General features: G+C 35.7%; 1 protein-coding gene and 1 long non-coding RNA gene across 3 annotated transcripts in view; one reads left to right on the top strand and one right to left on the bottom strand.

The window, feature by feature from the left end:
- The window catches only part of LOC117669848 (uncharacterized), a 36,481-nt gene extending 21,956 nt beyond the window's left edge, over window positions 1-14,525 (top strand). The window contains exons 3-5 of the long non-coding RNA XR_004592521.3: window positions 8,561-8,626; window positions 11,957-12,044; window positions 13,203-14,525. This is a non-coding gene — a long non-coding RNA (uncharacterized LOC117669848). The remainder of the gene's footprint in view (window positions 1-8,560; window positions 8,627-11,956; window positions 12,045-13,202) is intronic.
- ARHGAP15 (Rho GTPase activating protein 15) overlaps window positions 1-21,456 on the bottom strand; it is a 466,518-nt gene that overhangs the window by 300,593 nt on the left and 144,469 nt on the right. The window lies entirely within an intron of this gene.

Below are 21,456 nucleotides of genomic sequence, written 5' to 3'. Positions count from 1 at the left end.
GTGTTTAGATACCTATCATTTTGCTCCCTGTTGCATCACACAATGTGCTTGAGTTAAATAGATTGTTGATTAAGGCATACAACTACAAACTTCTCAGTAACTGGATAGATCTCTGCATGTGTCTCTGATCAACATTGTTTAAGTTACAATATTAATGTATTAATTTTAAAAATTAAGTTAATTCCTCATATATTTATCCTGATAGGTTTTTCCATATTTAACTTCATATTTCCTTGGGAGATCTATTTACAAATACCACTTAATACTAAACATGTAATAAAAATGTAAGTAGCTACAGGGAAAGATATATAGTAAATATAGATGGATAATTTAACTTTCATCCTCTGCTGCAACTCTGATAAAAATTGATCCCTTCAAGTTTCTGTTCTAATTGAGATACAATTCTCATTGGCACCTATATGCTGTTTAAAAGGGGAGGAATAGTACATGCGTAGTTACAATTAATGTTAAGTCTCCTTTGGAGAGAGGCCTGCAACCTTTGACCTCTTTCACAGAAAGGATCATGGCTATCTTGTTCAGTCCCTTTCAACTTCAACTCAAAGTCTTTATTGGCTAAATTTAAAAAAAAATCTCTGCCACCTGGAATCCTGGAAAGACAGAGGCAAAGCAGAATACAACTATTTTTCCAAACTAAAAACACAGCAAAGTAGTTTATTTTATTTATTTTATTTTTAAATTTATATACCGCCCTTCTCCCTGAGGACTCAGGGCGGTGTACAGCCAGAATTAAAAAACATGAAATACAAATATTAAAAACAATTAAAATATATATAAATTTGGCCCAAAATTAAAAATACAAACCAATTAAAACATTTAAAATTTCTTCTTATAGATAAACCTTCAATGTAGAAAACTACTTACATATACAAATCAGAAAGTTACCTGTAGAAGTTCAAAAGCATAATCTATACAGTATATGAGCCTCCGTATATGAGAAACATCATGTATAGATTTACTGATATAAGAAATGTTGGAATATAATACATTTCTTTCTTTCATCACTACTCAGCTCACAGATTGTGTTAGACTCATATTTATACATTTTCAGCAAAAAAGAAATACTGGTGTATATATATATTACTATATCAATAGAAGAGAATATTTGTAGTTCGGGGTTGAACTGTAGGGTAACCTAGCTGAGCAATGAAGCATTTGCAAGGAAACAACCAAGCTCAGAAAACACCAAAGTCCTCATATATAATTATACATCACATAAAATTTACTAAAGCAACCGGTTATTGCATTAACAGCAAATAAGCAATAGAAGGTGCATATCAACTGGAACTCATCCATTAGCTTCATTGAAAAGAGAGAGAAGCCATAGTGAAACAATTAATCCATTCTAAAATATTAAACTAAATGGGAAATCCCTTTCTCAACTCATACAATAAAGATAGTTTAAAAACATGAGATATAAACTTGATACTTCTTATCCAATCTAGTTCTATAAATTATAAAGTTCTGTTCACCACATTATGTGTTTGAAATCCAATAGATATATGAATTCTAAGCAACATATCCAGATTCTACTTCTAATATGATAATAAAAATAATAGTGCTGCATCCTACAAGGTTATTATTAAGATACCTCTGTGAAGAACACTTTCAACAAGTGCTAGGGTTGCCAGGACTGCTTCCAAAAAATAGCGGACAAGCGGGGGGGGGGGGGGGGAGGGGTGGTTAAGTAGTAAAAAAATTTTTTAAAAATTTACAATTAAATTATATATTTTCTTACAAACATTTTAACACGTATTAAAATAATCACTTCAAAACTTTACTTAAAATTCAAAACATCAAATATATTATAATAATATATAAAATATTAAATTACATTTTACTTTACTGTCGTGTGTATTTTTTATTTGACTGCGCAGCTTTGATCAATTCTTTGTGTTTAAGGAATAATTCTTTAATTTCAGTACAACGTTGAGAAATATTAAAAAATATACAAAGTTCACTTCGAACTGATGGTACAAGCAGACGGTTACCTTCGTCAGTCCACAAATTTCCCATGACGCTGAAAATTCGTTCAACGTTTGCATTTGATACCGGAATTGATGCAGAATACTGGAACAGTTTCAGTAAACTCGGAGCTGGCTCTTTCATTCTAACTTATGAAAAAAAAGACAAAACACGATTTCCTATCCTTATTCTCTTAGACTGTACAGCTTTAGATTACGTACCATTTCATCATAAAGCTTTTGAATAAAAAAATGTCCACTATTTTGTGAAAAAAAATAGTGAACATAATGTGAAAAAAGCGGACTGTCCGCTCAAATAGTGGACACCTGGCAACTCTAAAAGTGCTAGGAAAATATTAGAAAAGGTAAATCTACAAACTCCATGGATACTCTATCAATCCTCAGTGTCTGGTGGTAACAGCAGGAGAAAGTAACACTCTTCATGTAATCTCAAAGAAACTTCCTTATTATCCAGATATTTCTCTTTAACAGTGATCAATCGGATACATACTACTTAAAAAGAAACTACTGGATTAGTGGTACTTCTTTTGCTTCCTACTAGTGGGTCTTTTCTTATGTTAAATTTTTAATTGCAGCATTTTTTTTACTGAATAGTATGTTCAATGCCTATTTTTGATAATGCCATTTATCAACCACACATTGGTTCAAGACTATTTTAAATTTAAAAAGATGCCCCACACCTTTGACTTACAGATGCAAAAGTAGAACATTCCCTTCATTTACGGTCAACCGGCCTTATTTACTATGAAACTTATTCTTCATATTATATTCTGATCAGTATAATGGGATAAAAATTAAGAATAGTTTATTTGATCATTTGCAACATTAACACTTCTGTTCATGGCCTCCGCTCCTCCTTGCCATATGTCCTCAAAAGGAGTTAGGGACATCCAAACATCATGTAGGGGAAACCCTGAAAGCTGTGTGGGAAAGGAAGAACTCTAAATCTGTAACCAGGGTAATTCTGTAGGAAACTGAGAGGTTGGGAGTAAGAATGGTCCTCCTGGCTCTAATAACATCTTTTGAGTCAGGCTTCACCTATCCCAGGGGTCTTAGTGTGGGACCTGCTTATAGAACAGCATGTCTGGCTGGCTCCTTGCAACCAGCTCTATGGAAAGTGTCATAAAGCCAACAGAGAATCCAGTTAATCAGTTGCTTTAATGGTTCTACTGTTTTAATATACTTTAGCTTCACAGAGTCTTCTACGATTTGACAGTTGTAAAACTTGAAATTATAAATTACAAAAACCAAGAGAAAACAACTTCTAGCCCTGTGCTACATCTAAAGCCTCATGTCATTTATAACCAATAAAGTTGTGGGCAATAATTTTCCCATTCATTCTCTGAAAGAAATTATCAAGTGTCTCATTTGCAACCATTTCAATTCTGTAATTCCATGCAGCACTTAACACTGCTGGATTAATTCCAGAAAATTGTTTTGTTCCTTCAAACTTTGAAAACTCTTGGCTGATTCTCCCAAAATTTGCCCTTACCTATAAAATTCTGATCAAAACAGAGTTACATATCAAACATACATCTACAGCAAAAACAACAACAACTCCAAAGCAATACAAATGAAACCCAATTTTCAATCTTCAATAAAACACATTCAATTAACAATTAGAACTTAATCAGCATTCAACTTGAAGATTTAAGAAGCACTAAATAGTTATACCTTGGTCTTTTCTTCCAACTATTAAACAGGCAGAATTATCATCTGATAAAGTTCCCTGAAATTCAAGATTTGGTGATCGTGACCCCAGAAATGGACAAGTCCCAATGGTTTCTACATTCAGAGGAGTTAATGTAATATCCAAATAAGACAGCTGGAAGTAAACCTCCTAAAACTACAATTTAGCTGATTTAAAGAGGAAATAAACATCAAATTGCACTGCCTAAGATGTTGTATTTCATTAGATTCAGTGGACAGCATATTCCCATTTGTTTCTTTTCCTCCCTCATTTTTTATAACAGTCCATGCGTTGTTGTGTTGTTGCAGCAAAAAGAAATAACAACACTAATCACATCATTTGCTCCATTCTGCGTACAGTAGGCAGAATTGCTGGCCCGTCTGTTGAAATACAGCTCTTCGTTCCTCACCCAACTAATTTAGCTATGATAGCTATTTAGAGTAGCATCATTTGTTCAATTTACCTTTTCAATTGATAGCTGACAATGTGTTGTTCTAAGAGCATCCATTTAAAAACATTATTTGCCATTTGCAACATTTACCACCTGCTCCTAATGCTTTGCTCTTGGGTAGAAAAAGGTATCAGCAGAGCAGTAGGTGGAACCAGAAGCAAAATGCTTACTCTGGGGAACATATTTCTCCCCTTAAAAGTCCTCTATTTTAACAGCAGAGTTTTGCAAAGGAAAGCAAAATGTTTATGAATCATCTGTCAGTTTGCTGATTCCAATAGTCCGGAGTTTTTGTTTTATCCATGCTTTCTCTTTGTTTCTTTGTTTTTAAAACTGTTGTGATCATTTGTGTCTGTGAATCTTCTTATGATTATTGCATGTTGCTTTAAAATGATGCATAGGTAGAAGTTTTTGCCAAGCTAGCAAAAAAAAAAAAAAAAACAATCATCAAAAACTGGGTGACACATCTGTGTCAGTCAAATAACTTCAGTCATTCAGAGAGGGCCCAGGAGGGACTAAACCAGTTGTCCAATCTTGGCAACTTTAAGACTTGTGGACTTCAGCTCCCATAATGGCTGGCTGGAGAATTCTGGGAGTTACAAGTCCACAAGTTTTAAAGTTGCCAAGCTGGACACCCCTGGGCTAAACTATATGACTTCAAAGAGCAGGATGGTGATTACGAGTGTTATATTGTTCTGTACATAAAAACACCCTGCAGGAAACTAGCATAGTAGGAAGGAAAGTTCTTACCCAGCTGTCTGGTAAGTTATATTTCCCCCCCTATTTTCAGGGTGCATTTGGTTTATACAATTGTTATGCATGGAGTGATTAAAATAAAAATAAAATGCTAACTCTAGATTAGGATCCTCTTCATGCTTTAGGAAGAGAATCCCATTCATGTGTCAATCTCTGGAAAGAAATTGGAAGTGGGTAATTGCAGGTGTAGAAAACAGTGAAGTGCCATCTATCCTTCTTATTCAAATTTGGGTCATTTCAACCCCATTTTGTTGCATGGAGAAAGCAGGTTCTATTTCAGAATAGAACAGAGAAACGCATTGAGGCTTCAACATTTGAAAATGTTGTCTTTAAAGAAAAAAAGATGATGAGTTTCCCCAAATGGCAAACAAGTCTTATTTGCCTACCTCTGTCCCACTTGCTATGTTATGTCAGCTGCAGGTATATAAATCTCTTTTTGAAGGAGGTAGCTATGTATTTTGATAGGTAAATGTTTAAAAAAGCAAAAATGCTTCAAGAGGTCCAGGATTCGAACAGGAAGGGTGGGTGACATTTCACTCTTTTCCTAAAGCTTTTTTTTATTATTATTACCAAACAGATGCAGAAAAACTTATTGAAATATTTAAAATTATTTAAAATGAAAGTTGCACACCTACCAGCAGACCCCACCTCACAAAATGTAGAACTTTATGTAAAGCATAGAGCTTTACATTATACAAAATATCACCAGTCATATCATATTCTGACTGCCTGGATTATACTACATTTTAAAGAAGGGGTTTTACTACAATTCTTTTTACATGGGTTAATTGAAACTATTAAACAGATTCATAAACTATGTTTTTTTTTTTAAATTGAGATGATGTCATTCAGCTGTCAAAATATAACAGTCCAAACAACATAGTCGCATAGCAGTTTTATAATGCTGTACTATGGTCCCAGTCATCTTCATCAGAGGCCCGGACTATGACAATAATAACTTGGTCCACATAAGCTTATGCCATAAAAAAGGTGTTAAATTATTCAGGTGCCACAAAACTTGGTTGTTTTTGTTGCTACCAATTAGCGTAGACATGCCTCCAAAATTATAAATTCAAGACCTTCCCTGTCAATCAACTTGGCAGTACACAGATAAAAGATTAATTGGAAAGCTTCCAAAAAGAGGTGAATGTGGTACGCTTCATATAGAAAGCTTGGTTTTCTAGTTTAAAGGGGATCAGTAGATCAATAAGAACCAGAACAGATGCACTGAAGTTGGAGCATGATAGGAAAAAAAGAAAAGAAAAGAAAAAGAAGACTTGATGGAGGATTACCCAGTCTCAATGTTCATTCCTAGCTTTTATAAGCCATGAACAATTAAATCCTGCATGCTTCCTTCATTAGAATCATATAGATGTGCTACTATGATAACTAATAAAAAAGATCAAGGATTAATAGAACCCAGCTTTTATTTTAGTGGCTGCTGATCCAGTTGGCAAAAGTCCAGAAAATAAATGATTGACAAATGTATTATTGGAATCAGAAACAATTTCATTTTTTTAATAGCGGCGGTATATTTAAGCACATACAAAATGAAATTGAGGAAAGGGATGCAGAAGAAAATAGATAGGAAAATAGATAGGAAAATTCTGACTCAGAGTATCCACAACTGATTTTTTTTCTTAATGATAAAGTTATGTGGCCAAACTTCTTGAATTGAAGAACAGGCATCAGTATTTGGAGAGGGGGACTTGCAACCATTCGTTTAGTAACTGTTCGAAGTGACAATGGCACACACCAAAAGTGACTTATGACTTTTTCACACTTATGACTGTCGCAGCATTCCCCATGGTCACATGATCAAAATTCGTACACTTGAAAACTGGCATGTATTTATGATGGTTGCAGCATCCCAGGGTCACGTGATAACCTTTTGCAATCTTCTGACAAGCAAAGTCAATGGGGAAAGCCAGATTCCCTTAACAACCATGTTACTAACTTAACATGGTTAAGTTACTAAGTTAAGGTCGTAAAATGGGCAAAACTCACATCGTCTTGCTTAACAACAGTATTTTGGGTCTCAGTTGTGGTTGTAAGTTGAGCACTACCTTTATTACTAGAAACAGCAGCCCTTGAAATGGGTGGTGATTATATGAACTATAAGACTAAGGAGGAATGCCCAATCCTTGCAAATATTCAGGAACAGGAGCTCAAGTAAGCCGTTGTTCCTTCGAAATGTTAACATTTTCGAGTATCTTGTTTCTTGCACTCCACAGATATTAATAAAACTGTATATTGTCAATACAAATTCTCAATAGGAATGTGGGTTTAATACCGTACAGTTGGCGTTTCTCCACATTCCGCTGGAGCAACTTCCCTGCCATCTGAGCAGGTTTTTTGCTAAATGCCACTGAAGTGGCTTCACTTCAAAACAACACTTGAGAAGGTTTTTATTTTGTTTTGGAAGGGCTTTATCTCCCCCACTTACTTTTTCTTTTTTTTCCTTTTTTGGTAAATGTCATATTCTGACTCCAGCATCAGACATCCTTTCGATGGGAAAAGTTCAATATTTGGCTGTTGAACCCATGAATGAGTACTGTACTTCTTAGGCCAGGACAAACTTTTTTCCTCAGGAGCACATGCTCGCCTGTTATTTCAAGTTCTTTGAAAAGTATTCGAAAACAACAAATTCCCATATGCCACTCAACTTGGTACATGTTGTTTGGAAGCCAGTTCATATTTTCTGAATTAAGGATGATTTGAATCCTAGAGGGAAGAGCACTTTTAATCACACTTCTCAGCTCCGTTATGTTTCAGAATATTATGCCGTTCAAATGAAGTAATAATGAGCCTGGAACAATATTAATACTTGAGGAAAAAAATGATAAACAATGAAGATTTTCATCTTGCTTCTTGAAGAGATTTGGTCTTAATTAGGTTTTGTTAGATGGACTCACCAAAGCTACCCTTTTGGATTTGGTCACAACTTCTTGCGTTAATTTCTGTGATGTCGAGGCAAGTATCATATAGACAAATCCAAGAATAATTTATATTTCAGCATGTTTCATATATATATCTTTTCAGTCCGTGAAAGTGTAAATTTGCAAATGAGGATGATATTTTTATTACATCAATACAGAGAAGCTACAGTGTTATTTATGGTTCTAAAAACTGTGCTTTGTTAAGCTTCTGTTTGTTATAGTTGCCTTGTTTTAATGTAAAGTAGTAAAATGAAACTACTTTTGAGGTAAAATTATCTCCTACATACACACATACTGCACAGTACATGCATATTACACACACAAACATATATACAAGCACATGTAGTTTCCGTCACAATACAAAAGTGATTTGTTATTGCATTATTCAAGGATGTGAATGGCTGTATTGCTTTTTTTTAATATATATATTTTGCACTTTAACCTACAACCTGAACTTCAGAGAAACCCTCCATTCAGGTGCATTGTTTAATTTTTGCCAGTTCAATCAGGTGAGCTAGCTGTTATGATCTAACCCAGTTACTGATGTAAAACAGATTATCCTAATCATTAATTTTCTACAGAAAGGGTATTTCAATACTCTGTACAGAAATAAACAAGATGTTTATATTATTATCTTCAAAATTATCTCCTGGTATGTTTTCTGTAACATTCTACCAAAGAACTAACAAGGTAGTGAACACTGTTATTTCTTCTTTTTGACTAGATAACCCATGGTTGGATAAAAATTACTCTCGGCTCTGAACAAGGTAGCTCAGAGGCTAAAGGAGTGGTGAGTTTGACCTTTTTGTCCGACTCTAACAATTATATCATGACCAGAAAGGATGTCTATATTCTTGGCAGCAAATAATTCAGTATTTCCCAACTTTGGCCATTTCCAGGTATGTGGATTTCAAGTCCCCAAAAGTGCACAGGCAACATACTGTATCTAGTGAATAAAAATTTTGGGAGCTGAAGTCCACATACCTGAAAATTGCCAAGGTTGGGAAACATTGATAATAACTTGTTCCAGGTGGAAGTTCTCACCCACATATAGTGTATAAAACACTCCCAGCAACAGACGCTATCACTTCCCTTTGTCTCATGTGGTATTTGATTACAGTTCCATTGTCCCTTTTAAACCTGTGGTTTGGTTGACTGATCCAATCCCATGTCCTAGTTGTATCACTTGACCTTCAAATACCTGGCCCATTAGATCTCATTTCTGGTCTTCTTGGAACTTGCTGGATATTTAATTAGATTTATAGCTTACATTTATCCTTATCCATATGATTAGGAATGCAGGAGTGTATAGAGTAGAGAACATCAATCTGTTGTTGCATCTCATTTTCTTTTTCCCACTCTCTGAATGAGGAAGGTCTATGATTCTTTTGTTATCAATAAGGGGGGGGGGATCTTGATTCAAGTCTTTACCTCCTGATACAAAGAAATATATTGGAGAAATCTCAGAACAATAAGTTAGGAATTTAATAGTTTATTTACTTACGTGATATAACCTTTCCTCTGTATGTTAATTTATTGAAAAAATCTATTGCTATTGTAATTTCCCCCTTTTTTGCCTAAGTCAAAAATTTGTAAAACAATTTAATGGTAAACCCCTCCCGTTATCATTAGTCCTTTAATATTATCATCGCCTAACTACATGGATTACCTAACTACATGAGTCACTAGGAGCTAAGTTTGGTTCGGATGAGATTTTACTTCACTTAGAGGCATAAATGTTTATTAACCTGCCTTAATCTAACTTCTATCAACTTTCTAATACTATTTGGAAGCAACATTATATATTATTATGATTGCCTTAATGCTATTTTAACTTATGTTAACTCTTCAGAAAAGTGCATATCCAAAGCATGGATTGAAAACATCACAGATAAATTGAAGAATACATTTTTAACAGAGATGATTCAAATTTATTACTTGTTGTAAAGTAATGTAGCACTGAGGCCTAACATAAAAACAGAGGTAGAGGTAAATAATCTGAATAATACAGAATTTAAATGATAATACAATTAAGCCATGATAAATTAGATCCCAGTAAATATACATCTCAGGATACAACTGTTTCGGAGGGAAGGAGGAAGGGAGGGAGGGAGGGAGGGAGGAAGGAAGGAAGGAAAGAAGAACAGGAGGGAGGGAGCGAGGAAGGAAGGCAGGAAGGCAGGAAGGAGGGAAGGAAGGAAGGAAGGAAGGAAGGAAGGAAGGAAGGAAGGAAGGAAGGAAGGAAGGAAGGAAGGAAGATTGGTTGGTTGAGGCAAAAGAGGGAGGGAAGAAGTCTCTTGCTTATTAAAGTTTATTAGTTGTAATAACTAAGGAGAAGCCAATTGCAGAAACTGAATGCCACTGAATATCAGTTTGAGGCCAAAGAATACAGGATGAGAGTATTAGTTGCATGGTCTCCCTGGAGGCTAATTATGTTCTTAATCAGATGTGCCCTGTACATTTCAAGAGGACAATAAATTCTGACATCTTGGGGAAATAAATTCCTTCCTGATCATATTTTGCCACCACTGAAATCTGAGTTTGTTTTTGAAAAAAAACACTCACATACTTTCTAAGTAATTAGACTTAAATATAAAATTTCTATATTCTTTCTGACTAGGTATGACAGCACATATGTTATGTAAAATCTCCCACTGTTTTGAGACTCTTGGAACACCTACACTAAGTACAACGGGGAATGATAATGATGACATTTCTGTTTTTATTGAGCATTTATCATATTTTTCTAAACTGATGGTAATTCAAAAAATTTCTTTCTGTTCCCTTTTTTTTTTTTTTTGTTCAAATGGTCACATATCTGCAACGATAATAATTTCCTGTAAATGTTTTGGTGGGGTTATAAAAGGAGAACACCTTAAAACCTACGCCTTGCCTGACAGCAGAATAAAAAGTATTAATATATGTATGTTTTAAATACTATCCATCAGATGCCTATATAAATTTCCCCATATGTCATGCTTTGGAGGAGCAAGAAGATGGGAAAATATTCTATATTCTCTTCAGTCTTTCAACAACAATTAACAGTTTTGTACCATTGCAAATGGATCTAAAGGGACTGGTGAAACACGATCGGAAGCAATACTTTATATTCTCTTGCTTTTTAGTGTGTATGTGTACCATTTGCACAGCAAAGCTTTGTAAAACACCATAAGATGAAAGTATCTGAATACACAGGTTGTCATCTTTAAACAAACTGTCACACGTTTTTCTTCACACGTTTGAAACTCAAGTTATCAACCTTAACAAGTGTTGTTATCAAAAGAATTTTGGTTCCTTTGTTCTTTCTCCTTTGCAAGTAAATTACACATTTAGGATTTATTAAGACAAGAAACAATTTTGAATAGCAGGTCAAAACTCTCTATGGAAAAATTCTCATTACTTTCTAGCCTGGAGCAGTATTTACCACTCTACCTTATCCATCTTTTCCTTTCCTTTAAAAAAAAAAAAAAAAAAAAAAGATATATCTATATTTCCAGAATCTTGTTTTGGTGCCTAATGCTACAACAGTGTAGCAGTTTGTTCAAAGTAACCCTCTTATTTTTGCTCCTAGCCAGAGCTGTACAAACCCTGATCAATTATTGAAGTCTATGCCCTGAAGTTACAGAGCCATTACTGCAGGAGGCAGATAAAAATGGAATACTTTTAGCTACTGTATATTTACTTAGCAAACAAACCAACAAGTTAAACTACCTTGTTTTTTATTCTGTTTGATATACTAATATTTTGTGCTCGCTCCCAAAAGTCTGTCTTTTTCAAAACAAAGCTACTGAAAACATGATGGTGGCCTCTTTTTTGTGAGGCTACCTAAATGGGGTGTTTACATGAAACAGCCCGAAGATACGGAGAGACAAAAACAAACAAACAAAAGCTCCTATAATACAGTCACATTTTTACATGCTTTTTTCAGAACATATCGAACCACTGAATATACATATGGGAATGACACTAGAAATTAAGCTAAAGCAACAAGCCATATTCTGCTCATTATAGATACAGAAAGGGGGATCAAATTAGTGGTGCAGGAAATTTCTCATAAAACTCAGCTGCTAATCACTTGTGGACTTTTCTCTCTGTGTGTAACTAATTTTTTTTTCCACAGCGGAATACCCAAGATGTTATATTTTGAAGACCACAAGTATGCATTGATTTTGATACTTCTGCATCAGCTGGCAAAATAGGTTGTATAGGTGTGTGGGTGTGTGTTTTCTCACTTTTTCTTCAGCTGAAATGTCTGTTCTGGGTTTTCAGGACTGAATGAATGTGAAAACATCTGGAAAAAGTCCAGATATTGCCAGCTGAACAATATAGCAGAAAGGAAAATGTTATTTAATGTTAACTAAGCTAATGACGTTAGACATTTGGGCTATACCTTATTATAATACAAAAAAGTAGAAGGTTTGTAAAACAAAGTGTTATAAAAATAAAAGTGAAATGATCAATAAGGGGGATTTTTGTAGCTCAGGGTTGAAATAAGTGGTCCTTGGTGTTCTCTGAGCTTGGTTGTTTTCTTGCAGATATTTCATTACTCAAACTAGGTAACATCATCAGAAAGCACCAAGGACCCTCAGGAATAAAATGGTTGTATAGAAGTAGGGTATAAAATAGGTTGGACACTTTATGATCTTTGGATATTCACCCAAATATAACCCTCATGAACCTGCTATTTTGTTAATAATTTAAATTGCAATTAAATTAATTTAAGTTCCTTAAATTATCCAAATTAATATTAATTTCAGGGCCTGACCTATCAATATCATCAGATATTTAGACAGGGGCCAATCTATATTGAACAATGTTCAGATGGAATACTTGAAGAAGCATTATGATTTGATAATAGTGTAATTCAGTATATATTTTTGAAAACATTTGAAATATACTATTAATAGATTTATGAAACACCACCAGCATTTGAATCTAGAAACTTTGCATTTGAACATTAGAATAACAATATTTTAAAATTTTGTAGAGATTTCTGTCATTCTCAGCATGTTGATCTATGGCATTACTTTGGACAGGTGGGAAATAAAGATGAGGGAGAGGCAATGAAGGTTGTTTTATGAAGTATAAATCTGTATTCTACATTAATATTAGAATCACCATTTAAATTAAATATCTAGTAATTATGGAGTCAGATTCTGATTCTGTGGTTAAAGTTTGATAGTTCAGTGTTATCTATGCAAATACATTAAATTTATTTATATAGATATTAAGTTACATATAAATTTTATAATTTATAAATTATTGTATATTGTATATTCTAGTAAAATTGTGCATTCAAATGATTCTTATTATCAATATTTATGAGATTTCAGGTACACATTAACTTCCTTTTCCATTTCCTCCAGGAAGATAAGGAGTTTTCATGGCATATTATATCTGAATACCTCTTTCCTTGGTCTTATGTTTAAAGAGACATCTTCAAACTGCTAGCTGGATAACTCTAAACATGAACTAAAATAGGTGGATTTCTGTAATCAAGACAAAATAAGAAAAAAGAATCATCTTTTAAAAAATTTGGTTTTAAGCAATGGCCTTATTTGCTATTAAATATACCCAAATCTAGTTTGGGAAGTGATTTTTGACAAATCAGAGATATAAAAATCAACCGGTGCTCATTGGAAGATACTGATAAAAGGTTGAATTGTGTAGCATTGGAACTACCTATGTAGGCTCACAACACAAATATGATGTAGATGAGATGTAGAAATTTGATGTAGACAATTTTCCTTTTTGTGGTTTTTATAGAAGGTATGAAATCATGAAAAATTCTATTGTTCTTGATTGTACCATAAATATAACCTTATCCAAGTGATGGCTTACAGTTTTTGAATATTTATTGTTACATTTTTTTTAAAAAAAACATTGTTTTTGAGAAACAGTCCTATTCATGAGTGCAAAACCAGTCACTTCAGTTTGCTATGGACTGATGACAGTCACATCAAAATGTCAAGAAATCACTATTTACCTAATCAAATGAAGAAAATCTGTTGAATACTATTTAAGATAAGTGGTATTTCTAATTGTTTTTAGATGCATGGATAAAAACTTAATGCCCTGATACTTTGGTAAACCCTAAATGATTTGACAATTCATGTCTACACTATGTATTGGCAGAAAGCAATGGAGAATCAAGTAACATCTCTCTATTGGATAATCATGCAAGCAGAGAAGCATACATGCACACATAGAGAGAGCAGAGATATTTATTCTCTCTTCTAGATGCCTATTATTATAGACTAAATCATGAAGTCATAAAGTTAAATCATTTCTGTAATTGATTGAAGACAGTAACTGAAAACATACTCAACATCTTAAACATAACCTCTTATGTTTATGATGGTAACCCAAAGGCAAAGTATTTTATTTTTAAAAATCTTGTTATATGGACTCAGCCCTAACCACATAGCAAACACGCAAACACAGATACACATCCACATCCACACATGCTTCACAAATCTGGACACCCATTAGGTGGCCCTAGAGAGGTCCAGAAATCTCTAATTCTTTGCTGCCATCTAGCAAGTGTCTGTTTTAAGTTCATATATGGTGAGCTTCTTTAAAGATAAATTATTGATACCAAAAGTATGTCTTAATTATTCCTTTCACCTAAAGTAAATCTTACCATGTGAAACAGTTTTATGATTTACTTAAAATAAACAAAAAGAAAAGAAAACTGGAACAGATGTTGATTGCTTTATTTTCACATGTTGAAAGAAAAACAACTGCTGCCAGCAATGATTCAGGGTTACCAGGATCAATAATTCAAAAATGACCATCATATCCCAAACATTTACATTCCCCTTCTATCTTTTTTGTTCTTACTGTGCACTTCATTTTCTGGTCATAATAATCATAATCAGGTAGAATAATTTGATTAGAAGGAACAACCAAGATACAAAAGAATAGTACTTAGACTTATATACCGCTTCACAGTGTTTTACAGCCCTCTATGAGTGGTTTACAGAGTCAGCCATATTGCCCCCAACAATCTGGGTCCTCATTGTACCGACCTCAGAAGGCTGGAAGGCTGAGTCAACCTTGAGACTGGTGAGATTTGAACTGCCAAATTGCAGGCAGCTGACGATCAGAAGTAGCCTGCAGTTTTGCATTCTAACCACTGCACCACTGCGAAATGGGATGTGATGGGATGGAGACAGGGGTAAAATCAACTTACCTTCCTTACCGATTCGAAAGTGTATGCATCACATGGGCGCACGGACCCTCTGCGCATGCATAAACCCTTCTGTGCATGTGCAGAGGGTAAAAAACAAGTTACTTCCTGGTTAAAACCAGGAAGTAATGAACACCGGGCGGGTGGGCAGAGCCTCGCGCTGTCATCACTACCGGTTCTCTGAACCACCCACCACCATCATTACCGGTTTGGTCGAACCAGTAGCATTTCACCCCTGGATGGGGATGGGGATGGGGATGGGGATGTGGTGGGGTGGAATGGAATTAGAATTAGAATTAGAATTAGAATTAGAATTAGAATTAGAATTAGAATTAGAACAGAACAGAACAGAACAGAACAGAACAGAACAGAATAGAATACAATATCATTTTTTTTCTCTTGTGATATAAAATAAAATGCTGTAGATGTAGGCTTTAGTGAAATATTGAGAAGACAGCTAAAAAGCAGGAGAACTGTTCATCAATTAATAATAGTAATAGTGCCAGAAGAGTTTGCTATATTAAAATATATTAAATGACACAAGCAGTTTGATCAAGATCATCTAAATTTCAGGAGTTCTAATCAACACCTAACTAAGTATTTGGATTTACACTCAGACTTAGTTAAACTGCTCTGCTTAATTAAGTTGCAGACTGAACTGAAAAATAACAACCAACAGGAGCAAACAGCAAGATTCTTTTCAAAACCAGCATCTTTGGTTGGCACATCGAGGCAATTGCTAATAGCTCTCTGGCTCAAAAGGCCCAGGCTCACCCAGCAATCCCTGTCAAGCTGATCCTACAAGTGGCAGCAGTAGTTCTAAATCAAAGCAGAAACAAAATTAGTGCTTAGCATCACTCTGCTTTATACTGCCTTGCCAACATCTCGTATATCCTCAAGGAATTGCCCATTGACATTAGACATATATTTCAGGTGATATAAGGGGGCTAAGCATTGACTTGGCTCCTACTCCCATGCAGAATTACTTTCACTTCGCTGACCCAGCAGATCCTTCATCTTCAATCTTTCAGAATGGGGTCCAAATGGTGGTCTATTTTGTTCCGTGCTGGTGATCAGCATCCTAGATTGTGAAAACACATAGCAAAACAAAAACCTAACCAGTTCCTCAAGAAGCACTTCTGCTTTCTCTTGGCAAAGCTTGTCAGTATGATGATTTCAGCAATGATGCGACACCCAGAAAAAATACAGCTTCCTTCACTTAATCCTCCAGGGAAAGATTGAAGGCAAACGAGGTCCAGGCAGAAGAAGAACACCATGGCTTCAAAATCTAAGGGACTGGTTTGGACAAAACTCAGCAGCACTTTTTCATACGGCTGTTGACAAAAATAGGATCGCCAACATGATTGTCAACATCCGATGACAGATATGGCACAAGAAGAAGAAGGTCATTTCTATGGTGTAGTGCAGAAGAGATGAGCTCAGTAACGATAAAGTTCAAGGGAGGTCAGCAGGAGCAATGAAGGAGCAATAGTGTAAGGCAGGGGTGTCAAACTTGCGTCGTCATGATGGCATCATGTGATATATTGGGACTTTCCCCCCCTTTGTTAAACTGGGCGTGGGCGTAGCGAACATATGATGCATATGATGCCCACAGGCCAGGAGTTTGACAGCCCTGGTGTAATGAGTAGAATAGTTGTGGAGGCCATTCACTAGTACTTGAGTATTCTAGGCATTTAAGAGTCAGAAAAAGGCTGCGTGACTATTGTTAAAAAAAAAACCACAATTGCTTTACAGAAAATAACATTCTTGTAATAGTCAAAATACAGTACAGGTGGCCCTCAATTTACATCTCCAATTGAGCCCCAAATTAAAGGTACATCTGTCATTAAGACAGTCATCACATGACTAGACCCAATTTTACGACCTTTATTGTTTTTTTTTTTGTTTGTTTTTTTTTTTAATTTGATTTATATGCCGCCCTTCTCCGAAGACTCAGGGCGGCTTACAATGTGCTCAGCAATGTGTGACAATGTGTGACAATGTGTGACATCACTATATGATTATTTTGGTTGTAAAGCAAATGCTTCAGTCATGAAGGAAAGCCATTTTTCACTATTGATATTTGTTCTTGGAAACCAGAAGTAAATGCTGGTTTCTGGCAATAACATCATCAATCATGACTATGTAAAATGTTGACAGTGGGCTACTGTAAATAAATAGCTGTAAATGCGGGCCAGTTACTGAGCACCCAGATTCAATCACCTGGCTGTGGGGAGACTGGCCATCACAAGTTTCAGTCATAAATACTTTTCAGAGGGCCTGTGATGACCCAGGCCACGACACAGAGATAACATAGGCAACTGACAGTTCAAACCGCCCCTTTATTGCTCCAAATTTCCCCGAACGCTTCCATGTTTCTGGAAAGTCCCAAAGCAAAGTGATCACACACACACACACACACACACACACACACACACACACACACAACCTCAAGCAGCCTCTGGCTGCAAATAGTCCAGCTCAATGCTCTGAACACCACACTTGCACAGCAAGAAATCCAGCAGGGCAAGTTGAAGAGTCCAGGAAGCAAGGGAGCACAGCAAGTAATTCAGAAATCCAGAAAGAATGCAAGGAATCCAGGAAAGTTCAAATGTCGGCGCTCAACACTCCAGGAATTCAGCATTTGTTCGCAACAAATGCCCCTCCCACAGTGACTCCTTAAGTCTCAGTCCCCAAGTGTGCCTTGTGAAGAGGGGCAGGGTGCTCTCCTCCTCAGTAGTTGGCTCAGGACAGCCAAGCTGTCTCAGGAATTCTGGGAGTTGAAGTCCACAGGTTGTAAAAGAGCCACAATTGCCCACCCCTGTCCTAGGAAAAGTGTCCTCCAAGCATCAGAGCATTACGAGATACCATCCTACTGCAGGAAGAGAAACTTCATTTGGGTTGCCAGGAATGGGGGTATAGGCCAAGTGCCAGAACCCAGTATAACCCAGCTCAGAAAAAAAAAAAAAGTCCCAGAAGAGCTGGAAACGACTATAGATTAGGTTGTACATCTGAGATTAAAATTAAAATACATCTGGGATCATGGACTGCTTTCAGTGCTTTGAAAGAACTGTAGAGTACTTTATTTTGCCTCCTTTGTGCTGCTTGAAGTGTAGGATTATAGACCAGGATGCTACATTTGCTCTGTAACCATTTTCCCCAACTCCAAAACCTTTAGATTTTTCTCTCTTCCTGACCTAGCAGAGCAATAATTTCTTAGTTTCTAAACTTATTTCCTTTCTTCTAACCTAAATGGATAACTGGCCGTTCCATTGTAATTTCAGTTCAGTTGACAGGAAAGCAGGAAAGGATCCATCAGCACCTAGAAATGTGAACAGGTCAACCCAGAAGGAGGAGACTGTTCTTGCTTCCTTTGTGGGAATGGGAACACCCCTTGAGACAGATTTTTATTTTGCTCGTGCAAACATTACCTGTCTTCATCAGGGCAAGTAACAATTCATTTTAAATACGGTATTCATTTATTTGTGACTAAAGGGAACATGGGAATATGGGGAAGAGATTTTGATGTTGGTTTTCCTCTCTGCCCCGCTATTTTTAATTGCATTATACAGTATATAAAAGCTTCAGTTGGTTTAGAAATGTATAAATTCTCCATCAGGCCCAGTGAATGTGCACAAATTCCTGTTATTATTATCTATATCAATCTCTTATGTGTATTAGTCCTAACATATACAGTGCATAATGACTAGTATTTACAGACAGAGAGACAGTTTGGTTAAGAGACCTGGCTAGAAACCAGGAAAGTTGAGTTCCAGTCCCACTTAGACACAAAGCCAGCTGACTGCCAGTTGGGCCAGTCCTTCTTTCCCAGCCCCAGGAAAGAGGCAATGGCTATGCATGTCTGAAATCTTGCCAAGGTAACTTCAGGGTCTAGTCAGCAGTTGACAGGAGTCAACAATGACTCAACTGCACACACACACACACAAAATAGAATTTACAGATGAATGTTCTGAAATATAGGAACTTGCAATATTACTTAGTATTTGTTTTTAAAGCAATGCCACTTGTAATGAAACTTGATAGTATAAATGTGGGAAAAGAACCAGAGCACACTAACATGTGCTCAGTTGTACATTTGGTGAAATGCATAAAAACTCCTAAGGACTGACTATGAGATGCCCAAATTCATTTTACTAGTAACATAAGGTAGGTTGGAGCCATGAAACTCTACTTCATTAATTTTCAGCACCAACTGTCTCTTACTGTTTCCATTCACATAATCAGCAGGCCATTAAAATTTCTCCTCTTCTCATTCTGGATTGGAAGATATTTATGGATGTATAATACTATTGACGAAGATACTGCCTTGTTTTTTGAAATTATGACTTTATGCACATTTCAAAATATTTGTGATTAATAGCTTTTTTTATACATTTCTGAGGTGATATAATTGGCATAATGTTGTTTCTGACAACTCATGACCAGACAGCTAGAGCAGGTTTAGCCAATAAGCTGAATCTGCCATCTGGAGCCTGGAGCCATTGTTGAAGTGTCCTATAACACAGTTCTGATCTGTCCTACTCAGGTTTGCATAAATGACTTTGGACACCCCATGCCTCTTCATCTGCAAATAATTAATATTTTTTTTTCTAATTTCATGTTTATAAAGCAATAGTTCTAACTTTGAAAAATTGTGCTCTCCATGAAATATCGTACACAATTGGAAACTTTGGTGTTTTTTTTTTTTTTTTAAAGAAGCAATGACTGAGCTCTAGAATTAAGAGGAGAGCAACTTATAATTGCTTCAAACTTGAAATCCAGAATGCCAGGTCCTCAAAGGACCACACCCCTGTTTGAATTTAAATCCTCTCTTGTGAAGGTAGAAGATATTTTTGTCTCCAGTCTTGATGATCCTTCCACACACCTTCCAAAACGTATCTTATGTCTTTCCAGAAAGTTCCTATCTCCTTTTGAGGTTAGGGCTCCACAGTGAGAAAGGAAGGGAGAACAGTTCACAACACTAAATACAACACTTCACAACACTTTGGATCCATGCTTTTTCTTTGTAATAGAAATCTAGTCAAGCAGCATGTGCCATACCTTTGAGAGTAGAATTAAAAGGTATATCCTTCTTCATTTAAACTTTGTATTCAAAATAGATATTTTGTTTTGTTGTGCACACAAAACAGAGTGGTAGCGACCCCTGAATTTTAATTTGCATGGCTCTGAATAGTATTTATTTTATCTTTCTAGCAAAGTTCAGAGGCAGCTGTATTGCACTTTTATCAACATGCAACAATAGGGTCACTCACCACCACTGAAGTTATACATTTTGAAAACAACTTCACCCTGCTGTTGGTATCCAGCTGAGACAATGGCCAATAAATCACGGCATGTTACCCAACAGTGAAGTTAACAGACATTCATTATGAAAGTTAACACACGGGAGTCCTCATAATAATGATAACATTGCATTTTATGGTATGCAGTAGATGTAATGATAAATGATAGGTTGCCATTATGGGAATAAGCTGTACCATATCTCAGGCACATTTAACCCTCCCTTCTCTTCTGCATGATCAGGTTAAATTGGTTAAAGTGAAACTTTTGCTCCAAAGAAGATGTGATCTTATAAAAAGAAGTATTTGCTTCCACTCTTTATTATCTACAGTTCATTATTAGAACAATATGTGATTAATCTTAACTATGGTTTGTTTGCATAAACTAGCTTTAAACTTTGATACAAAAAGATGCATGGTTCATTGAATCCCTGAAGGTTATGAGTTTGATGCATCAAAAAGGAAGCAGTTCATGTATAACAAAAGTGAAAGCTTCTAATATTTCAGGCATACCAGCTAAGAAGAGACTCAATAGCTCTTTTGTGTAGACTGAAAATCTATGTTGTACAAGTCAGCTATATTACAAAAAAAAGCAAAAACAAAATGAAGATAAAGCAGTCAAATGGATGCCTCAGTGTTCTAAAACTCTCTAACAAATCTGAGAATAAAGTAAGATTAGTTTTACAACATCTAACAATGCTTTTTGTTTTTTTATAAAAAAGGGAATTTACAAGCAAACCCTCTGGTATTCCTTATGAAAATATGTTTCAGATAATTCAAAAATTATACATGTTTCACTTAATATATATAATATCCTAAACAGAATATAGCTTAAAGTCTGCTTCTGCATGAACCAAATACCTATTCCAGCCACAAAATGTTGCTCCCCCATGAATCCAATGCTTTGCTCTACAACGTGTCATTTTCCATTTAAGTCAGAAGTACCAGCAATCTTTTTTTTAATTGAAAAAGTTTTTCAAATACAAATTTTTCCCCCTTTTTTCGCCCTCCTCCTCCCTAACCCCCCCTCCCCCTCCCCACCCCCCATGGCTTCTCCAAAAATAAAATCCAGATTGATATCAAATTATATAATACTTTACCATCCTTTTAGACCACCCCCCCACATGC

Source organism: Pantherophis guttatus, chromosome 1 (assembly GCF_059756535.1).
Source record: "Pantherophis guttatus breed Tessera chromosome 1, ASM5975653v1, whole genome shotgun sequence".
In the NCBI taxonomy this organism is placed as follows: domain Eukaryota; kingdom Metazoa; phylum Chordata; class Lepidosauria; order Squamata; family Colubridae; genus Pantherophis; species Pantherophis guttatus.
Note: the sequence above shows the minus strand (reverse complement) of the source record. Positions and strands in the feature narration are given on the sequence as shown.